General features: G+C 36.8%; 1 long non-coding RNA gene across 1 annotated transcript in view; it reads right to left on the reverse strand.

The window, feature by feature from the left end:
* The window catches only part of LOC131381584 (uncharacterized), a 170,312-nt gene extending 158,572 nt beyond the window's left edge, over positions 1 to 11,740 (reverse strand). Inside the window, exon 1 of the long non-coding RNA XR_009210420.1 lies at positions 11,657 to 11,740. This is a non-coding gene — a long non-coding RNA (uncharacterized LOC131381584). The remainder of the gene's footprint in view (positions 1 to 11,656) is intronic.
* Between the last annotated feature and the right edge of the window lie 13,292 nt (positions 11,741 to 25,032).

Raw genomic sequence — 25,032 nt, forward strand, 5'->3', positions numbered from 1 at the left:
TATTCCCCTATTCATTATTCCTAATTTATTTTATAGAAATAAATTTTACTTTTATTTCTTTTTAAAATACTTTTCATAGGATATTCTTTGCCCTGCATTTACTTTTATCTATTTTCTTCACTTAACTTTAATTTTTTTAAATAACCTGCAATAAATTCCCACCACCTATTGCTTCAGCTCTATTCCAAAACTTACGATTACTACTGTTATAAGTAAGTATCATGATTTTCTACAGTAATTTTGGTGTATTATCGACCCTTCTTTGCTTCTTCATATTTTCATGGTTATGCTTTTCCTGGGATATAGTCAAACATTTAAATATCCACAAGTTACTATTATCTGATCATCTTTAGATGGAAGCTATTGGTTCTCCCTTATGACAGATGAGAAAATCTCACTCCTTTTGCTCCTATCTTCCAGAGTTCACTTCCTAAATTTTGTTAAAGTATAACTTTTTATTTTATTTTATACACTGGTATTATTATACTCTGTATCTGTAATTTAGTCTACATTATATGTTTTCAAAATAATTCAATGTTTACTATCACTTATATAAAAATGGCTTCTCCAATTATTTCTTATTTTGTAGGATTTTTTAATTCTATTTTTCTCCTCAACACACATGAGTGTCTGTCACATTTAAGGTTAAACTATTTTATTCATATAAGTTTCTTATGTTTTATTTCCTTTCTTTGAGAGTGTACGCCACTGTTTTTCTTATTTATCTTTTATGATTTTGCTATTTTATTTTTATTTTTAATAGCAATTTATTACTACAGATCAAAACATATGTGTTGCAGAAGTTAGAAAATAAAAATAAGCAAAAACAAAATTAAAAGATCACCATTTGACTCCCAAAGATCACCACTGCAACATCACTAAAAGGATATAGTGCATATTATTTAGATATTTTCCATGTACATGAAAATAAACATACACATGCATAATATACAAAGTATTTTCCCTATCATCTAAAACATAACAGTTTCTGTTAATAAACCCAGGCCAGCCTGCTTGTATTCCCCACTTGGCAGCTTGCTTTTTAACCTGAATGGAAGTGCATTCTCAAGCTTGAAAACTAATAAAATTACCAAATTGTGTTACAGTATCAGCCATTCTGTATCATTTTCCCACGAGGAAATGTGTGCCCATCTAATTTGCAGATTCGGAGTGTTCTTTATTTATTGTTTTAATATGAGGGTAAAAAAATAGCATTTCTATGGCTTCAGGTATCTCTGAAAATAATCTTAAAGTGCCTTGAACCATGAGAGCAGAACATGCTGAGACCATCCAAAACACTGGTGGCATTTGCAAAGATTATCTCCTAGACCTCTTTATTTATATAATCACAACTTTTATTGAAAGCATTACAATTATTTCCATGGTTAGGGAGCACTATCAGTTCTTTTTCAGTTCAGTTCATTTATTCAAAAAAGATCATTTCCAGCTCTTTCATTCTCTTTTTACTTCACAGTTTCTACCATAAACATGAACTGAAACACACTAATTTGTAAGAAATTTTTGTTGTTTTATTTTTGTTCAAATTACTTTTCCTCTTGTCTTGTTTTCCTATTGCTCTCTGTTTCTCTTTTTCTGTGTGTCTTTCTCTACGTGCATGCCTACATAAATACACACATATGCATGCATATCCACACAGATACACACATAAAATTTTAACCCTCCTCTGTTTGTGTCATAAGAGATGATACAGTCTGAGAACCAATCCCATCACATAAGTGCTGTATATAGATTCAACCCAAATGGATCTCAGACTCAAGAAATACATTCCATGAAGTTGTAATGATTTAACAAAAGTCTGTGAGTTAAGTGCACGTTTGGGTTTCTGTTGAAATTTCCCAGGGAAAAGAAGAAAAGGGTCAAATATAATCCATTGTGTCTAATGATATTCTGCAAATTGTTTTGGATTTCCTTTTTCTCTCCTCTCATAAAAATATTCCAAGGCACTCATCCCTGTAATTCTACCACTTTGAGAAGCTGAGGTGTGAGGATCACCTGAGCTTGGGAAGTCGGGACTTTAGTGAGCCATGACTGCTCCACTGCACTCCAGCATGGGTGACAGAGTGAGACCCTGTCAAAAAAAAAAAAAAAAAAAAACTGAGGCAATGATGGAACACTCATGACAACATAAGGATATATGGCAGAGGGTGGAGGGAAAGGATTAAAAGAAGGCAAAATGCTTTCATAACCTAACTGTCCTTAGAAGACCAGGCTAATGAAATGCATTTTCCCTCTAATGGCTTTCATTTCAGAATACTGTGTGGTTTTCCCTGAAAATGTAACAAATTCTCACTTTACAAATCATTTTGATTTCCTCTTGTTGTCACACTCTGTCTAATTTTGCTGAGTTACTGGCTGGACATTGACTACAGTGATGGAGAGTTATCACCACCGGTATTACTAAGGATCAGATTTTCTGGTTTTATAACTTGAAATTGTACGTTTCGCTAAGAATTCTGTGACTTAATTTTCCTGAAGATTCATTGATACTAAAAACAAGAAATGACAAGTTTTATAATTCTATAGGCATCACTGTGAAATGCCTGGTATAGAATATGTTTGTAGTAGGTACTCAGTAAGTATTGATTTGTTATTGAATCAATACATGGCAGGCAAATAGAATAGACTGATTTATAAAAATAATCATGATGTTTGGGCCCATTAGAATGGACAATTTACAAGTAGCATAATTTAGTAATTTCTTCCCTTGTTATTTGGCCCACATCAAAAACACAGTCCATACTGTAGAGATTTACAAATCTCTGCTACTGAGAGAGAGCAATCCTGTGCCCTTGGATGGTGAAGGTCTTTTTGGACAAAGGTACACACACACACACACACACACACACACACACACACAACTCATTCACACATACAGAAGCATACCCAATACAGAAACATTGTAGCTTAAATGAGTGTTGCTGTTGGTATTATATTATCATGTATGAAAAATAAGTGAGAAATGGATCAACTTTCCATTTTATTGTTCATCATTGGCTGACTCAAGTTTAAAGCTGAAAAGATTAGCTCTCAGACAGTCCCTTCAAAGTTTGGAGATTTATTCAGGGTAAGCCTCTGGAAGAGTAGATGCTTATCCGTTCTATTTAGTGCTGTGCCGCCCAAAATGTCGTTAGAAATATAATAAGATTAAGTCTTTCCTATGAGAGGAAGTTGGACTTTTCTCTTGTCAGCAAAACTAGAACTGTTGGATTTTTTAAAAACTAAAACCACTTCACAGCTTCTTGTAATCCAGCTGTATCCAGGAAATAACAATGATAATCAAAGTATGATTCCCATGTTTTCCACTCTCCCCAAAGCCTTCTTTGGGAAATCAGCGGATGATGGAGATATGTGTGTGTTTCTCATTCCTAATAAATTTAAATGTGATTGGATTGGTTTTGTGGGAAAGAGGGAATTAAATAGCTTGAACTTATCTCCTTTGAAACAAAACAAATACTTTTCATTATATCTAGTTTGACCCATGAAAACACTCAGAGGAGTGCAAACCACTTTGGCTTTTTGAAGGGAACACAGACAAATGATTTGAGTGATGTTTTCCAGAACAGAGATAATGGGACTATCTTTTCTGTCATAACCAGGAAGAACTTTGGATGGCCGGAGACCATTCTAGGCCATAGTCATCAGCAAGTCCTGCTCTGGATATGTGACTTTGGCATGTCATATACAGAGTTCATCTCAGAGGAGCTGCCAATGTAGGTTAATTTAAAAAGCTCAAAATCTTGCAAATCACCCGTCATGATTTAGGGATTATCCCTCTCCTCATTAGAACCATAAATTTTAATATAAAAATAATTGAGATAATCTAGTTCAGTGGTTTTCTTAAAGTTGTAGTGTCTAGCTATGAAATTCTCCAAAGACACTGAAAATTATAGAAGATAACAATAACATTCATCATTAGTAGTAAGCAGATGGTAACATTTTGTTATACCTACTTCAGATCTCTTTCTAAAAAATAGAAACAAATATTCCTGATACAACAAGCCACCCTTCTTCCAGCTCCCAATTCTTTCGCCTACTTTTTTTCAGCAGAAGTTGTCTCAACTTTGAAATGCATGCAAGTTAAAAAATATCTCTCCTACAAACATATTTATTCAATAATGCTATATGGTTTTGTTTCACACATTTTAAAATTCACATAAATGGAATCATATGAAAGCCAGCTTGCAAATTGCCTTTTCACTCATTATTGATTTTTGAGATCTAAACATGTTGGTAAATGCAGATCTAGCTTATTTATTTTAATTGCTGTATAGTATTCCATTGTATGAATGACATTTGAGAGATGGTAAAGTTATTTCCAGGTTCTTGTTACTTTAAATAGTGCTTCAGTGAACATCCTTGCATGTGTATCCTCGTGTACACATCCCTTGTGCTTCTCCAAGGTAAAGAACATGAACCCAGATGTGGAATTTCTTACTCAAAGACTATTCACATTTTAGATTTTACTGGATTTTGTTCTATTACTCTTCATAATGTTTGTACAAATTTACAATCACACCAGCAATTGCTACTTGGTTAAGAGTTTGTGCTGTCAGATTTATTAATTTGTTTGCCAATTTGATGAAATGATATCTCATCATAGTTTATGGTTTTTGTGTCTTCTTTAGGAAATCCCTACCTTTGTCATGGACATAAAATATTACATATTTTCTTGCAAAACTGTCAGATTACTGATTTTTCTTCTTTAACTCGTTTGCATTTTGGCGATGGACATAAAATAATATCTTTTTGTCTTTTTCCGTATGGAGAGCCAATTTTCCAGAAATAGTTATGGAATAGTCCACTCACAACTCTTGGCCAGTTCTGGTCACATGGTCCCACCCAAGCATGAGGGGATTCAGTAGTTCCCAGAAGTGGCTCCCCACTGGACATACTGGTGAACAGCAATAGTATTAAATAATTGCCTACAAGGGATATGATGGTTTTAAAATATGTTCACAGATTCTTTGACACTTTTCTTTTCAAAAGGTGGAGTCTAATTTCTCTTCTCTTGTGTGTAAGCTGGACATAATAACATGTATTCTAGTGCCAGAAGTGAGGGTGTATGATTTCCAAGATGAAGTTAGAAAAGGTACTGTGGCTTCCATCTTACTTTGTTTTGGATCGTTTGCTCTGGGGAAAGCCAGGTGTTACGTTAGAGGCTACTTGGGCAGCCCTATGGCAAAACACATGTGGCAGGGAACTGAGGCTTCTTTGTAAAAGGCAGCAGTAATTTGTCAATTATGCAAATAGCCACCATGAAAACAGCTCCTCCCACTCTAGTCAAGCCTGGAGATGACTGCAGCCTTGGCCACTGGAATCTTCACTGCAAAGTGAGGACAAGTCCTGAGCCAGAGTCCTTAGCCACTCAGCTGTGTTCCCAAATTCTCAACCTACTGAAATTCCGTGAGATAATAAATGTTTATTTGTGTTCTAAGCCAACCAATTTTGGAGTGATTCGCTTAATAGTAATAAAGAATTAATCCATTGAGTTTCACTAAGTTTGAAGGTAATGTTTATTTCAGTATGATGTAAAATATAGGTTATGTGGCATAAATCACATCTAATTTGGTAATCCTAGGAGATCACCTCAAATAAACTATTATCAACCAGAGCAGGTTTATAAACTGATGGACAATCAGAGGTCTGGAAAGACATTTATATCTATTGAGGTGCTGTGGACAGGAAAAAAAAACAAAACAAAACAGAAACAAAAACCAAAACCTCAAACCAGTGATTACTAATAGGAACCATAATAAAAAGTCATGGTTTGAATTTGAATGCTCCAAATTGCAGTGACTTATTTGCTATTTGTCTGCTTCTTACACGGACAACTCCGTAGAACCATGCCTCCATGGAATAGGGATTGAGTAGGGATTTATTTATTTAATGTCACATGATATTAGAGAATGAAACAAAGGTCCATGTAGTCTCTAGCATAAAAATATTATCTGGTTTCCATACTTCATAAAGTTTTGAGAAGGTCAAAGTAAATAATGTGAGAAATGGCTTTGGGAACACAAAAGAACTGTGTTAATGTATCACCAGAATTATGTGTCAGTCAGGAAAAGCTAGGTTTTGCTGTGGTAATGGAAACTCCAAAATCTTAGGGGCTTACAACTTGTGAGCTTTATTTTTTGTTTATGTTAGACGGCTCCAAGTTGGCTATGGCTCTGTCTTGTCATCTTCACTCTGCGACCCAGAAGGCAGAGTAGCCTGTAGCCAGAGTAGTGACACTTGTCATACCAAAGAGAAAGAGTCATGAAGGACTTCCTGAAAGGGCAGGCTTCGTGATTTGCTAGAAAGCCTCAAAGCACATTGCTGTATAGTGATGATTTATTACAGCAAAATGATACCAAGTAGAATAAGCAAAGGAAAAGGTACATGGGACAAAGTTTTTTGGAGGAAAACAGGTACAAGATTCCGAGTCCTTATCCAGTGCAGTTGCACAGGATGTGCTTCATTCCTCCAGTGCCAAATCGTAACAATGTGTGAAATGTCATCTACTGGGGAAGTTCACAAGACAGACTCAATGCCTAGAGTTTTCACTGGGGGATGATCACAATAGGCATTCTCTGCCCCGCATGTACCCAAATTCTGGACTCCCAGAAAGGGATCACGGGTTCAGCATAAGCCTTATTGTTTGTACAAACAGTTTAGGTGCTGTGAGCCATCCTTTTCAGGGAATGTGAGACCCTTCCTGAAATTCAAGCTCCCCAATTCCAGCTGAGGGCCAGTCTTGCACACAGGTCTTTCTAAGCCAAGCAGACTTAGACTTTTATGCTAATTCTTTCTGCACAAACCCATATCACTCCTGTTCACATTCTCTTGCACAGAGCAGGTCACATGGCCAAAACTGACATCAAAGTGGTGAGAAAGTATAATCTTCCCACAGGAAGTGGCAGCCCATATTTTGAACTATAATACGATCTACTATAGAAACATGAAAAAAAGAGAGAAGAAATGGGTATCTCCTAGACCTATGTATATGTGTACTTTATGCATATTTTCATGGTCTCGGCTCACATTATATAAATTGTTTTAATGAAATGAATTGGGCCAGGTAATCCCAGCACATCATGAGGCTGAGGTGGGAGGATGGCTTGAGTGCAGGAGTTCGAGACCAGCCTAGAAAAAATAGTGAGAGCCCCATCTCTGTAAAAATGTAAAAATTAGGTGGGCATGGTAGTGCATGCCTGTAGTCCCAGCTACTCGGGAGGCTGAGGTGGGAGGATTGGTTGAGCCCAGGAGTTTGAGACTCCAGTGAGCCATGATTCCTCCACTGTACTGCAGCCTAGGCAACAGAGTGAGACCCTGTCTTTAAAAAAAAAACGAAAAAAAGAAAAAAAAAAGAATTATATAATGACAAAAAGAAAAAATGCAATAGCAAGTATTAGAGAGACTCCAAGTACTGATTAATTAAAAAGTTACTATTCTTTCCACATTATACGTCTTTTTTGTTTTTGGAGATCAAGTGGTTCTTTGGTTCCTTTTTGAAGGCAAGTGCTTTCATTTTGCTTTTGACTTTCTCTAAAGCAGTGCTATATTTGTTAAAGCTCTAATCCTCTCAGGCACTTGTGATTAGACCCCCGAAGAACTGTTTCATGGCCTCTGCTATGTTTTCTTATCACTGTACCTTTTAAGCTTTCAACTATATTTCAAGTTCTGGCCTGCATGTGGCCTTCAGCATAAATTTCGTGGGCAAAGTGGTTTGTTTTAATGCTTTCCTCATCTCTCTCAATTGTTTGCATGCTTCTTTTTATTATCTTTCCGTAGCTCTTTGACCTTTTTATTCATTAGCTCAAACCACATGAAATACAATTTGGCTAAGGATTAAGTCAGAAAAATAGGAAAGGTGGTTGGCTTTTGGCATATATATTTACATTTTTGAATTTTCTATTTTTGCATTTTCACAGTTTTATTTTCCTTATAAAAACCTTGAGTCCTCACCTCCCCCTTCCTAAAAACACTAAAGTTAATTGTATAGAAATAGAAATAAAAATCTTTTTGGTAAAAACAACAGCTTTTAACTTCTGATCTCTCTACCAAAAAAAATAGTTATTTAGTAGGAAATTACAATATATTGGAGGGAAGTATATTTGCAGCATAGTTTTAAAAGATAACATCTCCGTTTTCAATGAAGGGAGGACTTTATATGGGTCTCTTCTTTATGCTTAGATGGCAGAATGTTTTATTGCTATTTATAAAAGCCTGCATTAAAAGAATGCAATATTGGTTCTCCCAGAGTGGGATCTATTTGGAAAACTAATTATCTCCAATTGGCTGCAAATTTTCAAGAATTTGCCAAGAAGACAAATCAGGAATACCATCTAAATGACTTATTACAGCCGGAGGTACTTTGGAGCTCTTGAGACCTTCCCAACAGCTATTGAAAACCCTGGCCACTTGCCTCTAGCTCCTTTCCTTTGCTCCTCTTGCGTTAACCTCTGCAGGTGACCTCAGCTCTTATTTATTGGAGAAAATAAGGACCATCTAGGGAGAACTTGCCCATTGTCCTGCCATGCCAACACATTTATCTGCTTTCACAGCTTCCTAGTGCCCTTTCCTTCCACCTCAGAGGAGGAGCTTGCTCTGCTCCATCTGAGGCTGATCCTATTACATGGGGTCTTCAAGGTTCTTGCTCCATTAGAGCAGAGTTACCTCTCCCTCTTTTTTGGCTCTTTCCTTTCAACCTATAGATTTTTTTTTCAGATTTCTTCAGTTGAAACAGTAGCAACTACAACAATACCCCCCACCGCAACACACACACACACACACACACACACCCTGAAACACACACACACACACACACACACTTGCTCCAGCTTCTTTTCTTGTATTTCAGATACCTGTTACAGAACTATCCAAGCCCTGTCACCTGGCAGGTAGGCATTGTCTGGGTGAGGTATCCTGTTGTAATCTGGGTGCATTAGAGTTGAGGGCTCCATTACCAGATGACCACTTATGTATACTTTGTAAGCAGAAATGTTTAGCACATTTTGCTTGAGCTGTGTGTGTATAAATACATCAGTTAGTACATGGTTAAAAGGCAAAAAAAAAAAGGCTCTGATGATTTTCTCCCAACTAAGTGGTCAGATAACATGTACTGAGTTCTTATCACATGCCAGGTGCTGAGCCAAGCCTTTCGTGTGGATTACTGCATTTTATCCCAATGATCATGAGATAGTACTATCATTCCCATTCTCCAAATGAAGAATTGAAACATCAAATATTGAGTACCTTTCTCAAGCACACAGAACAAGCAGGTGGCATTGACCATTGTTTCCCTGGCAAGACTCCAAGAGCATACACTTTTGGGGGTAGTAGAGCACATAACTAGAATGCCAACCTTTCAATAACAAAAGTGACCATTCTCTGCAGTGCTCCTGAGTCCACTGAGATACCTCATATATCCTCATGTGTACCTGTTGATTCTCTTACAGTGGTTTTCAATCTAGGTTAAGCATGAGAATTACGCCTGTCCCCAACCCAGACCAGGTGAATGAAAATATCTGGGGGAAGCGTGGGTACCTGTGTTTTGCAAAATCTTCCCTGAGTGATTCTGATGTGCAGAAAGGCTCACCATTTCTCTCTTTTCTCCAGTATCCTGCTTCCTGCTCCCTTTATTCTTTTGTTGTATTCTCTTCTGAATGGAGAGAAACCTTTCATTTTGAGTAATAAGGTAGTTTGATAATCAGCTTTCTGTGGGTGGTGTTACTGGGAATTATTATAACTGTGTTTTGACTCTTTCATTAAAAGATAAGTACAACTCATGTGGATTGAGTGAATACTTGTGGTATTGTGAAATGATTTTTAAAAGCTCCATTACCCTGGACACTAGAAACAACATGAGTCAGATGTCTTCAAGCTGTTTCTAGTTATAGGTTAACCTGAGTCTTGGAAACATTCAGTGAATCAGTGTTACCTTTCAGTTCCTCTGCTAATAACCACAGTTGTGTATTAGGTATTCTACCGTATAGGCAGTTTTATAAAAAATAATGAATCTACATGGTGTATTTAACACATGACTTATTGAGTTTAATTTCCTTTGTTATTTGGAAAAAATATGTTTGAAATCACCAAGTTACTGAATGTGTTATATTTAAGGGAGGTAGAAAAGGGTTTTGAATGACTTTTCTGCCATTTTCAATTTAAGTCTTATATTCTGGGAAACTAAATGCCAAAACTAATTTTGAAAAAAATAAAATGATAAAAATATCTATACCACTTTGTAGAGGGAAAGTAATTATTTTCAAAAAGCATCTCACGTTGCTAATGTTGAGAATAATCTGTGACTTGATCCCAGAACTCTCTTATTTTGTCCTGGTGGGGGTAACTGTCAGCAAAAATTACTATACTGCTCTCCAACTATCAGCCTTCATTCTCAGGAAGTGTATAGTGTTTCTACGATTTATGACACTAATGGGACTCTCCTGGCAGCAGTGTGATCCATTTTGCTGATATAAAGGAAGCAGACAAATTCTAATCTCCTGTTGCACATATCCAAAGACTGAAGAAGAAACTAACATTTTAATTAGCATGGAAATGAGAGATGTGGAAGCCTTCAGCCCCTGAATGAACTAAGTCCTGTAATAGAGTCATATAAAGAAGTAGGCTCCATCATGCTTAAAAAAAAAGACTGAAACAAACACTGGCCATTATGTGCTATATCGCTTTACCAAAGGACATCAGAATATAAATCTGATTGGAATTTTAAGGGGCAACTTCTATTTTGTGAGGTAAAGTTTGTGACCTGAAAAAATAACCATATTTATAGAATTATAGTAGTGTTTGGAAATACTTATGAAAGAATAATTTATACATTAAAATTAAACTTTGAAATATGATTGTGTCAAAATTAAAGGGCTGGGTGTGGTGGCTCACGCCTGTAATTCCAGCACTTTGGGAGGCCGAGGCAGGTGGATCACCTGAAGTCAGGAGTTCAAGACCAGCCTGGCCAACAGGCTGAAATCCCGTCTCTACTAAAAATACAAAAATTAGCTGGGCGTGGTGGCGCATGCTTGTAATCCCAGCTACTCGGGAGACTGAGGCAGGAGAATCACTTGAACCCAGGAGATGGAGGTTGCAGTGAGCCAAGATCGTGCCACTGCACTCCAGCCTGGGCAACAAAGCAAGACTCTGTCTCAAAAAAAGAAAAAAAACATCCAAGAACACTAGACTCAAATCAAATTGAATATCAGTACTAGTTTTTCCATTAATTAGCTGCGTCATCTTGGACCAATTACTTGATCTTTGAGGGCCTCACTTTCTTTGCTAGACTAGATAACCTCCAAAGACTTTTACAACTCAAGCATTTTGTGATTTCAATAGATTTCCCATAGTAGGAGCTAATAAGTGAGCTGGAATTGTAATGAACAGGACTACTTTTCCGTAGTAAAAAGGAACACCTGACTGCAAGTCAAAAAAGCTGCCTTCTACTCCTTGCATCACCACTTAAAAACCATGTGATCTGAGCGCGTTCTTAATGCCATTTTCTCACCTGTAAATTAGGAATGGTGGTACCCCTTTGCATGGACAGGAGTTTTGAATGAAATGACGTGTGTCTTAGTCTGCTTAGGCTGTTGTGATAAAAACACCACAGACTGCATGGCTTAAACACAGAAAAATGTCTGCTCACAATTCTGGAGGCTAGATGTCCCAGATCAAGACCTGGCATAGTCAGTCTCTGGTGAGGGCTCTCTTCCTTGCTTGGAGACAGCCATCTTCTCTGTGTCCTCTCACAGTGGAGATAGGAACTCTGATGTCTCTCTTTTTCTTATAAGGGCACCATTGTTATCAGATTAGGGCACCAGCTTTATGACCTCATTTGACCTTTATCACCTCCTCACAGACTGTATCTTCAAATATAGAAGCATTGGGGTTAGGGAGTCAACATGTGAATTTTGGAGAAATACAATTCGGTCCATGGCATATATGAAAATTCTTTGTAAACACATAATTTTCAATTTTGTGTAAACATAATTTTTATGTCCCAATAAAAATTAACAGCATAAGGATATTGGGCACTTATATCCAATGTTGGCGAGACTACTGCCAACCAGAAGGTCTTTGAAAGACTATTTAGCAATTTCCACTAAAATATAAAGTGCTTATGCCTTTTGAGCTACTACTTGCACTTTAAGAATGTATACTTCTGAAGAATTCTTAGAATTGCACAAATATATACATATGGAGTACTTATTGAAGTACAGCTGAAAAATTAGAAAAAATTAACAAACATAAATAATTTGATACACTATAGTATATCATGCAATGAAATATTTTATATCCAATATGTATCTGTAATGTGAAAAATTACATATCCATTAAAAATGTGGTTAATCTGTACATAGTGACATAAACTGATGTCCAGGACCTGTTAGAGGTCTCCCAAGTAGCTGGGACCACAGGCATGAGCTACTGCACCCAGCCAATTAGTTCTATTTTTGTTGGTGTCACCTCTCCTACATTACCATTCAGAAAGCTAGTAGGTGGCCGTGTTTGGAAAAATAATGCTTTTGAAATATTAACAATTTTCTCCTTGTTTTTTCTTTAATTTTTGGTCTTTTCCTCTGTTTCAGCAGCTAGATGATTCTGTTCTCATTTCTGCAGGTAAAAAACATGAGAGCAGATGGGCAGGAAGCAGAGGAGAGGTCTTTTCCTGAGTTTCAAAGGTTATACCCTGAGGCAATAGAAAGGGCCAATGTCCCCTACTCAGCTTCTCCTGCCAGACTAGAAGTCAGACGAAAAATGATGAAAGAGAGAAGTCTGTGGTGAGTAGAACTGAGGATGCAGCATGGTTGGTCTTGACTGATGGCCTGTGAGTAATTTGAATCTCCGTATCTCAGGGTGAAGCTGACAACTTGCTCCTCATTCCTGGTGCAAATCTCTCTCAACAGCGGCTACCACATCATCCCTAGAATGCCCAGGTAGGAGATGCCTGCATCTGTGTAACATCCCCAGAAATGACACAAGAGAATTGTGAACCCCAGAGGAGGTTGAGGATCTGCATCACTAGCACTTGCTGGTGTTGTATAAAACTAGCTTGACCTTCTTTATGACTAGGGTTAGCAGCAAATTACAGTTCTCTTATAGGGGCAACTGCTTGCAGACAAATTGGATTGTTGTGAAGGCTGTCCATTAAGATTGTTGAATCAACGAGATAGAGAATAAAAATGATAGAAAATTCATATAATGGCCCAGTGGAAGGAACACAGAGCATAAATCAGGTAAGTCAGTTACTATGCCTAATTTCTCATTTGTAAAATCTGGACAACAAGAGCTTTCTACCCCTTAGAATGGTAGTTTGGTGATGACATACATAAAAGTATATGGAAAATTTAACAGCAATGCAATACTGAGTATAATTTTAGATAGAGATCAAATATGTGTCCTATTTACCTATTCTTAATTCAACAAACATAAATAGAGTATAGTCACCACATTTGAGCAGAATATCAAAAGCATGTTTTCACAAGGAAGCCCATTATTACTATTGTAGCATGAGAGAAATTGTATCATTTGCCTCTCCAAGGGATTATGCCTTAGGAAGGTCACTTGAATGCTACATATTCATTCTAAATACTTCTCTGCTGTTTAATTTGCATTTCAAACCTAGTGCCTACTTGTAAACACTGACTAAGCCCCTGTGAGTACCACAGCAAGCTTGTCACCTACAAAGCAAGTTATGAGACCTTGTTCTGTCACCCAAGAGCATTCAATATGACCATGACTGAGTACAGATTTTAACAGTAGAGGATGTCTACAAGTCTAAACTTGAATAATATCCTGGTGCCTCATGGAAGAGTAGACTATACATTTTTAGAAGCAATGGTTCTCATTGAAAAAGAAAGTAGGGAACAGAGAAATCTCCTTACACAATGATTCCAATAAATAAACATTGAAGGAATAAGAAAAATAGAAAATCATCATTCGGCAAATATAATTGCTACAAGCAAGGCCCACAGATGGATGTTAAAATTAATGAGTGGAAGTTTGAGGCGAAACCAGATATAGGCATGATCTTAAAGGGCAAGTTGGGTAAAGTGTGTATGGGGATTCTCTGAACCCTTTTCTTGTAACTTTTATGTAAGTCTGAAGTCATTTCAAAATTTAAAAAAACCTAAAAATATGGATGAAATTTGTTTGTTAAGTTTCCTTATCTGAAACATTTATTCAGTTTTAAAAGTCTACTCTTACACTTATGCTTCATTCCTAGTTAATTTACAGTAGCATTCGACTTCCTTATAAAAATCTTCCAAAATTATTTCTATCTTTGCTTTCAAGTTTTCCTCAAGTCCATTCTAGAACTGTAGAGGACTGTAAGCATTCAGCCAAGAGGTATGTCTTAAGTGACTACCATTTTTATAGAAATACGCTAACAATTGCAAGGGACCAAAAAAACATGCAGGATCCAGTCCCTCCCTTGGGAAGATAAATATGTTGGGAAGACAAGGGGTACACAGATAAAAGAAAGAAAGAGCGTCTTGTAAAATTATGTGATGCCATGCTTTATTTTCATAGTATTGGTTATAAGAATTAATGGAGACAGAAAAATGAAACGTGAGTGCTATAGTTTGGATATTTGACCCTCCAAACCTCATACTGAAATTTGATCCCCAATGTAGAAGGCAGGGCCTAGTGGAAGGTGTTTGGGTTGTGGGAGTGGATTGCCGTCCTCACGGTAATAGTGGTGCCATCCTCACGGTGCCATCCTCACGGTAATAGTGAGTTCTCACTTTATGAATTCCTGGGAGAATTTCCTGGGAGCTGGTTGTTAAAAAGACCCTGGCAACTTCCCTCTCTTTCGCCTTCTCTCTCATCATGGGATCACTGTACACTCTGGCTCCCCTTCATCTTCCATAATAAGTGGAAGCAGCTGAGGCCCTCACCAGAAGCAGATGCTGGTGCCATGCTTGTACTGACTGCAGAACTGTGAGCCAAATGAACCTCTTTATAAATTATCCAGCCTCAGGTATTCCTTTATAGCAAAACAAATAGACCAAGACAATGAGTAAATAAGAGTAAGTTGGACCTAAAAACATGTGTAGGTCTTAGATGGCGAGTGGATGCAGGGAGAATCTGTACAGGCTTTGTGGGGAATTGGAGAGGGACGGGAAGCAGTTGTGAGATGCATTTGAGTGGGGTGGAAAGCTTGAGGAGATGAGGAGAATGGGCCCATATAGAGTTGGCCTGGATCACAGAAGGCTGCAAAAGCCAGACTGAAGAGCCCAAATTTGGTCCAAGTGAAAACAGAGGCTATTTTAAAGGCTGTTAGGGGCAAATTACTTCTCTGGCACCAATATAAACATGCACAATATATCTCAAGCCAAAACCAGCTTCATTTTTGAAAATTTAATGATGGACCTTTCCAAGACCTTTTCTGAAACGTAAATCAGATTGTCTTCAACTTGTCCACTCCACCCCACCCTCTTTTTGTCTAACATACATAAAAGTCGCCTTTTACTCACAAGATAAAGACCAAAGGCATTAATAGCCTCAGGATCCTTCAAGGTTGGATGCTTCCCCATCTGTCTGTCCTTCTCTGCACCCTATTCCCCTCAAGGCCTGCCTTGTTTTGTTACTTTCAGCATTCTCTTCTCTTACCAGGTGTTAGCAAATAATTTTCTCTCTGAATTAAACATTTCTCCTTATCTTTTGACTTGTATACTCCTTTTCATCCCTCTGATGTCAGCTCTGTCCCCCAATTACCATCTCCAGTGGGGAAGTTTTGCTCCCCTCTCTGACCGGATCTACTGACAGCACCGAGAACATCATCTTGTGAAACTTTCCATATATATCGTTGAAGATTATTTGAATTATGTGATTATTTGATTAAGACCTTTTCCCTTTATTAGACTGTAGACTTCTGAGGGCAGATAGTTTATTTGTGTTTCCCATTTTTATCCCAATCCCTAGCATATGGTAGATACTCAATAAGGATTTATTGAATAAATTAAAATATGAAACATTCATTTTCTTCACTCCCAAGACACTATCCTGTCCCAATGACATGATCTTCTAAATCATAAGAAAAATGTCCTATCTAAACAACAGTATATATAACCCAGTATTTTGTAACTTTTGGAATGTAAGCTGTAACAGCAGTATTCAATTTAAGTTTTAAAAGTTTGCTATTTTGCTAATGAATCAATTCATTTTGACTTTCTGAATTTTTAAAAACAAAAATAGTAGCTAGAACATATTTGAAAGATGGAATCTGTTAGCATTTGGGGCAATTAAACTGGGTTTCTAAAAAATGGATCAGATGATTACATCAAACTAAATTAGTAGAGTTTAAATAGCACAGGGTGATCAATAGATCAATATCTATGTGCAGGGCACTTTACTCGGCACTTTGGCTTATTCTAAGCTAAATAATAGATGGTTCCTGTCTGGCTTATAATCAAGTAGGGGATCTAGATGTACACAGAACTATGTGTATTCTATGGTAGACTATGAGCGCTCTAAGTATTACAGAAATACGAAAGGGGGAGGATTTATTTTAACTAAAAGAATCTGGCAAAGTTACAGGAAAAAGTAATATTTGAGCCAGGAAAGAAGGAGGTGCTTTTGACAGCCAGACTTTGGGAAGACAAAAATTCCAGGAAAATAACAACTAAAAACACAAAGCATGAAAAGGATAAAGTACCATGATAGAAATTCTAGAGGTGCAGCAGGGCTAGACCAAAGGGTAGGTGGTTGCAAGTATGCTGCGATAAGGAGGAATCTAAGAAAGTTAGGTTGGAACTGATAATAGGCCATGCTGCCTGCACATATTTGATGGGTAATGAGCAGTTACAAGCATGATGGACAGGGAAACACCACAATCAAATATGTGGATTGTAGTGGAGATGTGAGGGAACAGATCGGGAGGGTGCTCCAGGGATTAAAGTGGGTAGGATGATTAGAGGCAAGGGGAAGCAAATTTTGTGAAGGCTGAGGAATGCTAAGAAGACTTGGGTTAGTAGCAGTGAAATGAGCAGCATGTGAATGAGAGAAGCATCCAGGAAGTGAACAGAATGTGATTTAATAAGCACTTAACATGAGGAATGTGGAATATAAAGCTGAAAAGTTTTCATCTCATAACTTAACTGAGCATGACTTAACTGAGAGCAAAAATAGGAGTAAGAACAGGTTAGTAGCAGTAACTCGTTTCTCAGTGTTTTAGACCAGCTGGTAATAGTAATATTGTTAATATCATCCACATCTTTTGATGACAAAGAATTACATCATTTGCATTTTACATAATCTAATTATACCATTTGCATTTTATATGATTTGATAAGTGTTCATATTTGCCAGCTGTTGAGACTTTTCTAATTTAAAATGGAGCAGAATTTATTGATATCTATTCTTTTGAGTGCCTCGTCTTCATCTCTTCATTTTTCTAGTTGTCTAATTTTATGTATAGGAAAACATGGTTATGATTTACATGTGGGTAATTCTTTCTTTCTGTTGACTGTGACTCTCTTGCTTCCATTACTCCCTGAGCAATTCAACCTAACAGACACTGATTAAATAAATATCTACCCTATATCCTGGGAGTCTTAGATGATTAATGCACTATCTCTCTCCTCAAGGAAACTATACAGTTGTTGGTAGAACTTAAGCCCAATTAAATATAACATAATATGGAGAATGTCATGATAATATCAACAACAAAAGCTACCACTTAAATCTCCTGTACATTCATTCTTTCCTTCGTTTAACAAATACTTTGAGAGCCTCTGCTAGATCTTTGCCCAGACGCAGGATTTACAGTGGTGAACAAACCTGATCCAGAAAGTGCCCTTACAGTGGAGGAATCTTACTCTAACCAAATAAAAAAATAAATAGATATAATTAATGTGTAAATACAATTAATATTATGAAACAATAATAATAACAATAGACATATATAGAGATTAGTATATTGTAAGTCAGGCATTCTGGTTCCAGAGCTGATCACTTGATAATTAAATTATGTTACAATTTTAGAAAACGTATTTTCTAAGATGGGGGTATCTATATATATAGTGTAATATGCAAAGACTTGTCTAAAAAGATAATGTTTAGCCAAGACTAATGGACGAAAAGGCAAAATATACACAAAGATTCAGGAACTGAGTATTTCAGGCAGATTAAATAGCACATGTAAAGGTTCTAAGATAGAAAAGAACTTGGCATTTTCTAGAAATAATAAAACAGGTTAGTTTGAGTTGACCATAGTAAACTGTAAGAGAAAAGGATTTGGAAGATATTGGAGAAATAAACAGGAACCAAACCATTAGTCTTCTAATACTCAAAAAATAATCTGACTTTTATTTTAAAAGAAATAATAAGAAGGTATCAAGATTGCATAAACAAGAACAGTGATAATATCCTATTTACATTTAAAAAGTATCAGTCTGGCTCCTGTATGGAAAATGAGCTAGCAAGTGCAAAAGAGGAAATTAAAAAGCTAGTAAGTGGCCAGGAACAATGGCTCGTGCCTGTAATCCCAGCACTTTGGGAGGCCAAGACAGGATGATCCCTTGAGCCCAAGAGTTTGAGACCAACCAGGGCAACATGGCGAGACCTCATCTCTGCAAAAAATAAAACATTAGCTGGGCATGGTGGCAAGTGCCTATAGTCCCAGCTTCTTGGGAGGCTGAGGTGGGAAGATTGCTTGAATCTAGGAGGTTGGTGCTGCAGTGAGCCATGATCTCACCACTATACTCCTGCCTGGGCAACAAAGCAAGACTTTGTCTCAAAAATAAATAAATAAATAAATAAATAAATAAATGGCTGGTAAGTAACAAAATCAGAATTTAGTTTAAAAGCCCTGTGACTATAAACTCAAGACTTGTACTGCCACATTATGCTGTCCCCTGCATTGTAGTAGATTTTCAAACTTGCAGAGGGGACTGTCCTACCAGATAACAGTGATTCATAAGTTGTATCTCTTCTTGTCCCCTCCCTGCCTCTGTGATTCCCACTTGACCCCCACTTGCTCTTTTGTTAGGTCATAGGACAGGAACATAGTCAAAGATTTTCATAACAAAAGGAGAAATAAATGATGGATATTAATGTCATTTTTAGTTTATCTTTACGCTCCCTTGAACATGTAGCTTCCCATCTCTAGTACATTGACTTATAGTAGTTGTTTTTAAACCATATAACTTAAAGTCATTTTTACTGTACGTAATTAAGTACCTCATATGGGGTGAGGTGTATGATCATAATGCAATGCCTGGGTGTCACCCCCAGAGATTCTAATTCACTATATCCGAATTGGGGCATTTTAAATAAGTACTTCAGGTAATTCTGAAGCAGATTATCTGAAGCTGCACTTTGCAAGACACTGGTTTATGATGGAGAGCTTTTAGATTCTATCCCAAGCATAGTATGATGACTTGGACATTTCTATTCTATTAAAATCATCAGCATTAGAAACCATCAATTGCATATAACCTCAGAATTTAATAGCCTGTTTATTTTTCGTAGACTTCTTTCTCCAATGCAATATAATAATACAATACACAGATGATCAATTTGGTGTCTTTCTTAAGGCAAGAGACAAAAGAATTTATGTAAACAATTTCCTGACTGGTCATTCCCAATGTGGGCTAAATATATCCTACAGATTAATGGTAAAAGGGTTTTTCCAGCTGAGTAGAAACAGAATATTGCCTTCCCAATATTAATACAGTGTTACATATAAAACCCAAATAATTATTGCACAATAACTCTTTTGGAGGTGGTTTTATAATAAGTAAACACTTACAAAAAAGTAAATAATAAATGAAAGTGAAACAAAGTTCTTTAGTTCTTGTACAAAATAATTACTAGCCTTTGTAAGTGGTTATTTAAAAGGCAATAATAATAGCCAATAAGATAAGTCACAATTATAAATCATTTAAAAAATCAGCACCCTAATTATATTTTGGAATTATGTTCTAGAGAATACTCTTCAATGTAGTAATCACCCAGCTGGCTTCTTATAGCTGCGCCTTTTATAAGAGTTGATCATATTAGTGATTTTCCTGCCACATCAAGTCCCCCTCTTGGTTAATACCATGCATAATCAGGCCCTACGATATCTAGGTCTTCTAAAATGTATTGACTTTTTATTTTTTTGCATCTGCCTAAGTTATTCTGCATCTTGCATTCCATGAATGAACCATGTAATGTTCAAGACATGTGGTGTGTTTGTTCAAATCCAGTTCTAAATTTGTGTCAGCTCCAGTTGGCCTTTTGAGAAGGGCATTCCCCTCAAAATCCTAATAGTCTCAGATACAACAAGTATGTAATAACTGAAAGACATCTCAGTAATACTCTGTAGAGGCAGGATTTTATTAATCAAATTTCCATATGATTTCAAGAATTATTCCTTTATCTTATAAAATAAGTATATATTGATCCCCTAGTAAGTGCCAGGCTTTGGGGCTACAGAGGTGAAAAAGAAAATGTTGTGCTTCTGGAACTTGGAACTTAAACTCTAGAGAGTGAGACTTACACAGAAAAGCAAGTATAACATGATGGACAGATAATTTTTCTGCAATGCAGAAAAATTAAGAAGAGTAAGGAAATGAAATGTGATAAAGAGTGGTCAGGGATGCCCTCCCTAAAGGTGACAACATGTATGCAGACTCTTGAAGTAGGGGGTGAGTTATTCAATTATCTAAGGGTAAAAGACTCCTGCCAGAGGAAATAGCAAATTTAAAAGCCTGAATAGGAACAATTATTGGCATATTTGAAGATCAGAAAGGAGAACAACAAGAAGGAAATTAATAGAAGATGGGATTGGAGAAACAGCAGGAAGAAGGTTGCACAGGGCCTCATACAGCCTTGGTAAGTAAGGACTCAGAGTAATATGAGAATGTGGTAGATTAAAAATGGCCAATAATCAGCTTAAGGAGATTTTGGGCTGAGACAATGGGGTTTTCTAGATATACAATCATGTCATCTGCAAACAGGGACAATTTGACTTCCTCTTTTCCTAGTTGAATACCCTTTATTTCCTTCTCCTGCCTGATTGCTCTGGCCAGAACTTCCAGCACTATGTTGAATAGGAGCGGTGAGAGAGGGCATCCCTGTCTTGTGCCAGTTTTCAGAGGGAATGCTTCCAGTTTTTGCCCATTCAGTATGATATTGGCTGTGGGTTTGTCATAAATAGCTCTTATTATTTTGAGATACGTCCCATCAATACCTAATTTATTGAGAGTTTTTAGCATGAAGGGTTGTTGAATTTTGTCAAAGGCCTTTTCTGCATCTATTGAGATAATCATGTGGTTTTTGTCTTTGGTTCTGTTTATATGCTGGATTACATTTATTGATTTGCGTGTGTTGAACCAGCCTTGCATCCCAGGGATGAAGCCCACTTGATCATGGTGGATAAGCTTTTTGATGTGCTGCTGGATTCGGTTTGCCAGTATTTTATTGAGGATTTTTGCATTGATGTTCAGAAGGAGTCTCACTCTATCGCCCATCAATAAAATGTGCAAAAGTGATGTTCTGTGGTAATAATGGGTCATAAAAAGCCCTGCAGCTTCTGCCTAGACATGTTGGGATCTACCAACTGCCATGGAAAAAGTGAGTCTACCCTGAGACCACCATGCTGTGAGGAAGTCAAAGATACTCATTTAGAGAGCTATATAGAAAGAGAAACAAAGGTGTCCAGCCAGCTCCATCTGTTCCATCCATTCCAGCTTAGTTGTCACATATGAGTGAAGAAGTCACTCACTTGGACCATCTAGCATCAGCAGATATCATATAAAGAAAAACTCAGGCACTAGACATACGATCCTAGTAGGGCTATTCCAACCACTGCCAGTCATTCAAATAACCTCTGCTTAGGATTGACTTGGCGATGCGGGCTCTTGTTTGGTTCCATATGAACTTTAAAGTAGTTTTTTCCAATTCTGTGAAGAAAGTCATTGGTAGCTTGATGGGGATGGCATTGAATCTATAAACTACCTTGGGCAGTATGGCCATTTTCACGATATTGATTCTTCCAACCCATGAGCATGGAATGTTCTTCCATTTGTTTGTATCCTCTTTGATTTCATTGAGCAGTGGTTTGTAGTTCTCCTTGAAGAGGTCCTTCACATCCCTTGTAAGTTGGATTCCTAGGTATTTTATTCTCTTTGAAGCAATTGTGAATGGGAGTTCACTCATGATTTGGCTCTCTGTTTGTCTGTGATTGGTGTATAAGAATGCTTGTGATTTTTGCACATTGATTTTGTATCCTGAGACTTTGCTGAAGTTGCTAATCAGCTTAAGGAGATTTTGGGCTGAGACGATGGGGTTTTCTAGATATACAATCATGTCATCTGCCAACAGGGACAATTTGACTTCCTCTTTTCCTAATTGAATACCCTTTATTTCCTTCTCCTGCCTGATTGCCCTGGCCAGAACTTCCAACACTATGTTGAATAGGAGTGGTGAGAGAGGGCATCCCTGTCTTGTGCCAGTTTTCAAAGGGAATGCTTCCAGTTTTTGCCCATTCAGTATGATATTGTCTGTGGGTTTGTCATAGATAGCTCTTATGATTTTGAGATACATCCCATCAATACCTAATTTATTGGGAGTTTTTAGCATGAAGGGTTGTTGAATTTTGTCAAAGGCCTTTTCTGCATCTATTGAGATAATCATGTGGTTTTTGTCTTTGCTTCTGTTTATATGCTGGATTACATTTATTGATTTGTGTACGTTGAACCAGCCTTGCATCCCAGGGATGAAGCCCACTTGATCACGGTGGATAAACTTTTTGATGTGCTGCTGGATTCGGTTTGCCAGTATTTTATTGAGGATTTTTGGAGTACAGTGGAATGACCACAGCTCATGGCAGCCTTGAACTCGGGCTGAAGCAATCCTACCATCTCAGCCTTCTGAGTTGCTGGGATTATAGGCATGAGTCATTATGCCCAGCAGGACTGGCTATTTTGATTAAGTAAAATTCTCTGAATATTTATCTGAGTTGTTCCATGTATAAATAGTTCATTCTTTTTTACTGATTAACAGCATTCTCGTGATTCAGATGTACCACAGTTTGATCATTCACTCATTGAAGGTCACCCAGGTGGTTTCCAGCTTGGGAATAATACAAATAAAGCTGCTATAAAACTTCATGTATAGGTTTTTGTATGAACGTAAGTTGTTTATATGAGATAAATGGCCAGAAGAACAACTTCAAGGTTTTAAGATAGTTGCATGTTTTAAAGAACTTGCTAAACTATTTTCCAGACTGGCTGGACCACTTTGCATTTCTACCACATATATGAGTAACCCAGTTTTTCTTCATCCTTACCAGCATTTGGTGTTATTGCTGTTTTTTCCATTTTAGTACTTCTAAAAGGTATGTAATTTCTATAATGTGAATGTTTGCATCCCTTCAAAATTCATGTGTTGAAATTTTAACTCTCAAAGTGATGATATTAGAAGATGGGACCTCTGGGAGGTTATTAGATCATGAGAGTACAGCCTTTGTGAATGGTATTGGTGCCCTCATTTTTTTGCATGTGAATATTCAGTTTTCCCAGCACAGTTTATTGAAAAGATTATCCTTTCATCATTATGTTTTCTTGGCTCATTTGTCAAAGATTAGTTTACCATATTTGTGTAAGTTTATTTCTGGACTTTGTATTGTGTTCCATTGGTCTATGTGTCTATTTGTACCATAATGTTTCAATTATTATAGCTTTGTAATAGAATTTGAAATCAGGAGGTGTGATACTTCCAGCTTTGTTATTCTTGCTCCAGATTGTTTCAGCTATTTGGGATCTTTTGAGATTCCATACAAATTCTAGGATTGTTTTTTCTACTTCTGTGAAAAATCTGTGATTGGAATTTTAATAGGGATTGCATTGAATTTGTAGATTGTTTTGGATAGTATGCATCCCATTTTGATACTAGTGATAGGACATCTTTCTGTTTATTTCTGTCTTCAATTTCTTTTATTGGTGTTTAATAAATAATTTTCAGTATACAGATCTTTTTCTTCCTTGGTTAAATTTACTCAATTATTTTATTCTTTTTGATGCTATTACAAAAGATATTGTTTTCTTAATTCTTTTTCAGATAGTTCCTTTCCAGTGTCTAGAAATGCAACTGGTTTTGCATGTTGGTTTTGGGTTTCTCACCTTTACTGAATTTGTTTATAGTTCTAACAGGTTTTTGGTAGAGTCTTTAGACTTTTCTGTATATAAGATCATGTCATTTTCAAACAGAGAGTTTTGAACTTCTTCTTTTCCTATTTGGATGTTTTAATTTTTTTTCTTCTCTAATTGCTACAGTTAGGACTTTCAGTACTGTGTTGCATAGACATAGCCAGAGTGTCCACCCTTGTCATATTTTTATTTTTAAAGGAAAAGCTTTTAGATTTTCACCATTCAGTATTACGTTAGCTGTGGTTTGTTTTATATGAATGGCCTTTATTATGTTGAGGTGAATTCCTTCTATACCTGATATTTTGAGGTGTTGTTATCATGACAGACAGTTAAGTTTTGTCAAATGCTTTTGCTGCATCTATCGAAATGAGCATATGACTTTTATCCTTCATTCTGTTAATGTGTTATATAATATTGATTGATTGATTGATTTGCACATGTTGAACCATTACACTTGCATCTCAGAGATTAATCCCACTTAATCATAATGAGTGACCATTTAGTGTGCTGTTGAATCTGCTAAAGTTTGTTGAGGACTGTGGCATTTAAGTTCATTGTTGGCTTTTTTAAATTGTAGTGTACTTGTCTGGTTTTGGTGTCAGGGTAATACTGACATTGTAAAATGAGTTTGGAAGTGTTCCTTTAAAGGGGAATACTTTAAAAGGAACACACACCTATGCATACACACACACACACACACACACACACACACTTAACCTTTATCAGCAAGTTTTATATTTTTGTCTGTTTTAATGGTACTAATTGGCATCATTTCATATGATCTTAAAGAACACTCTAGCATTTCTTATAAGGCAGTTCTAGTGATTAATCCTATTGGTTTTTGTTTATCTGAGAAAGTATCTCTCCCTAATTTTTTTTGTAC

The sequence above is a fragment of the Hylobates moloch genome, unplaced genomic scaffold (assembly GCF_009828535.3).
Source record: "Hylobates moloch isolate HMO894 unplaced genomic scaffold, HMol_V3 SCAFFOLD_16, whole genome shotgun sequence".
NCBI lineage: Eukaryota > Metazoa > Chordata > Mammalia > Primates > Hylobatidae > Hylobates > Hylobates moloch.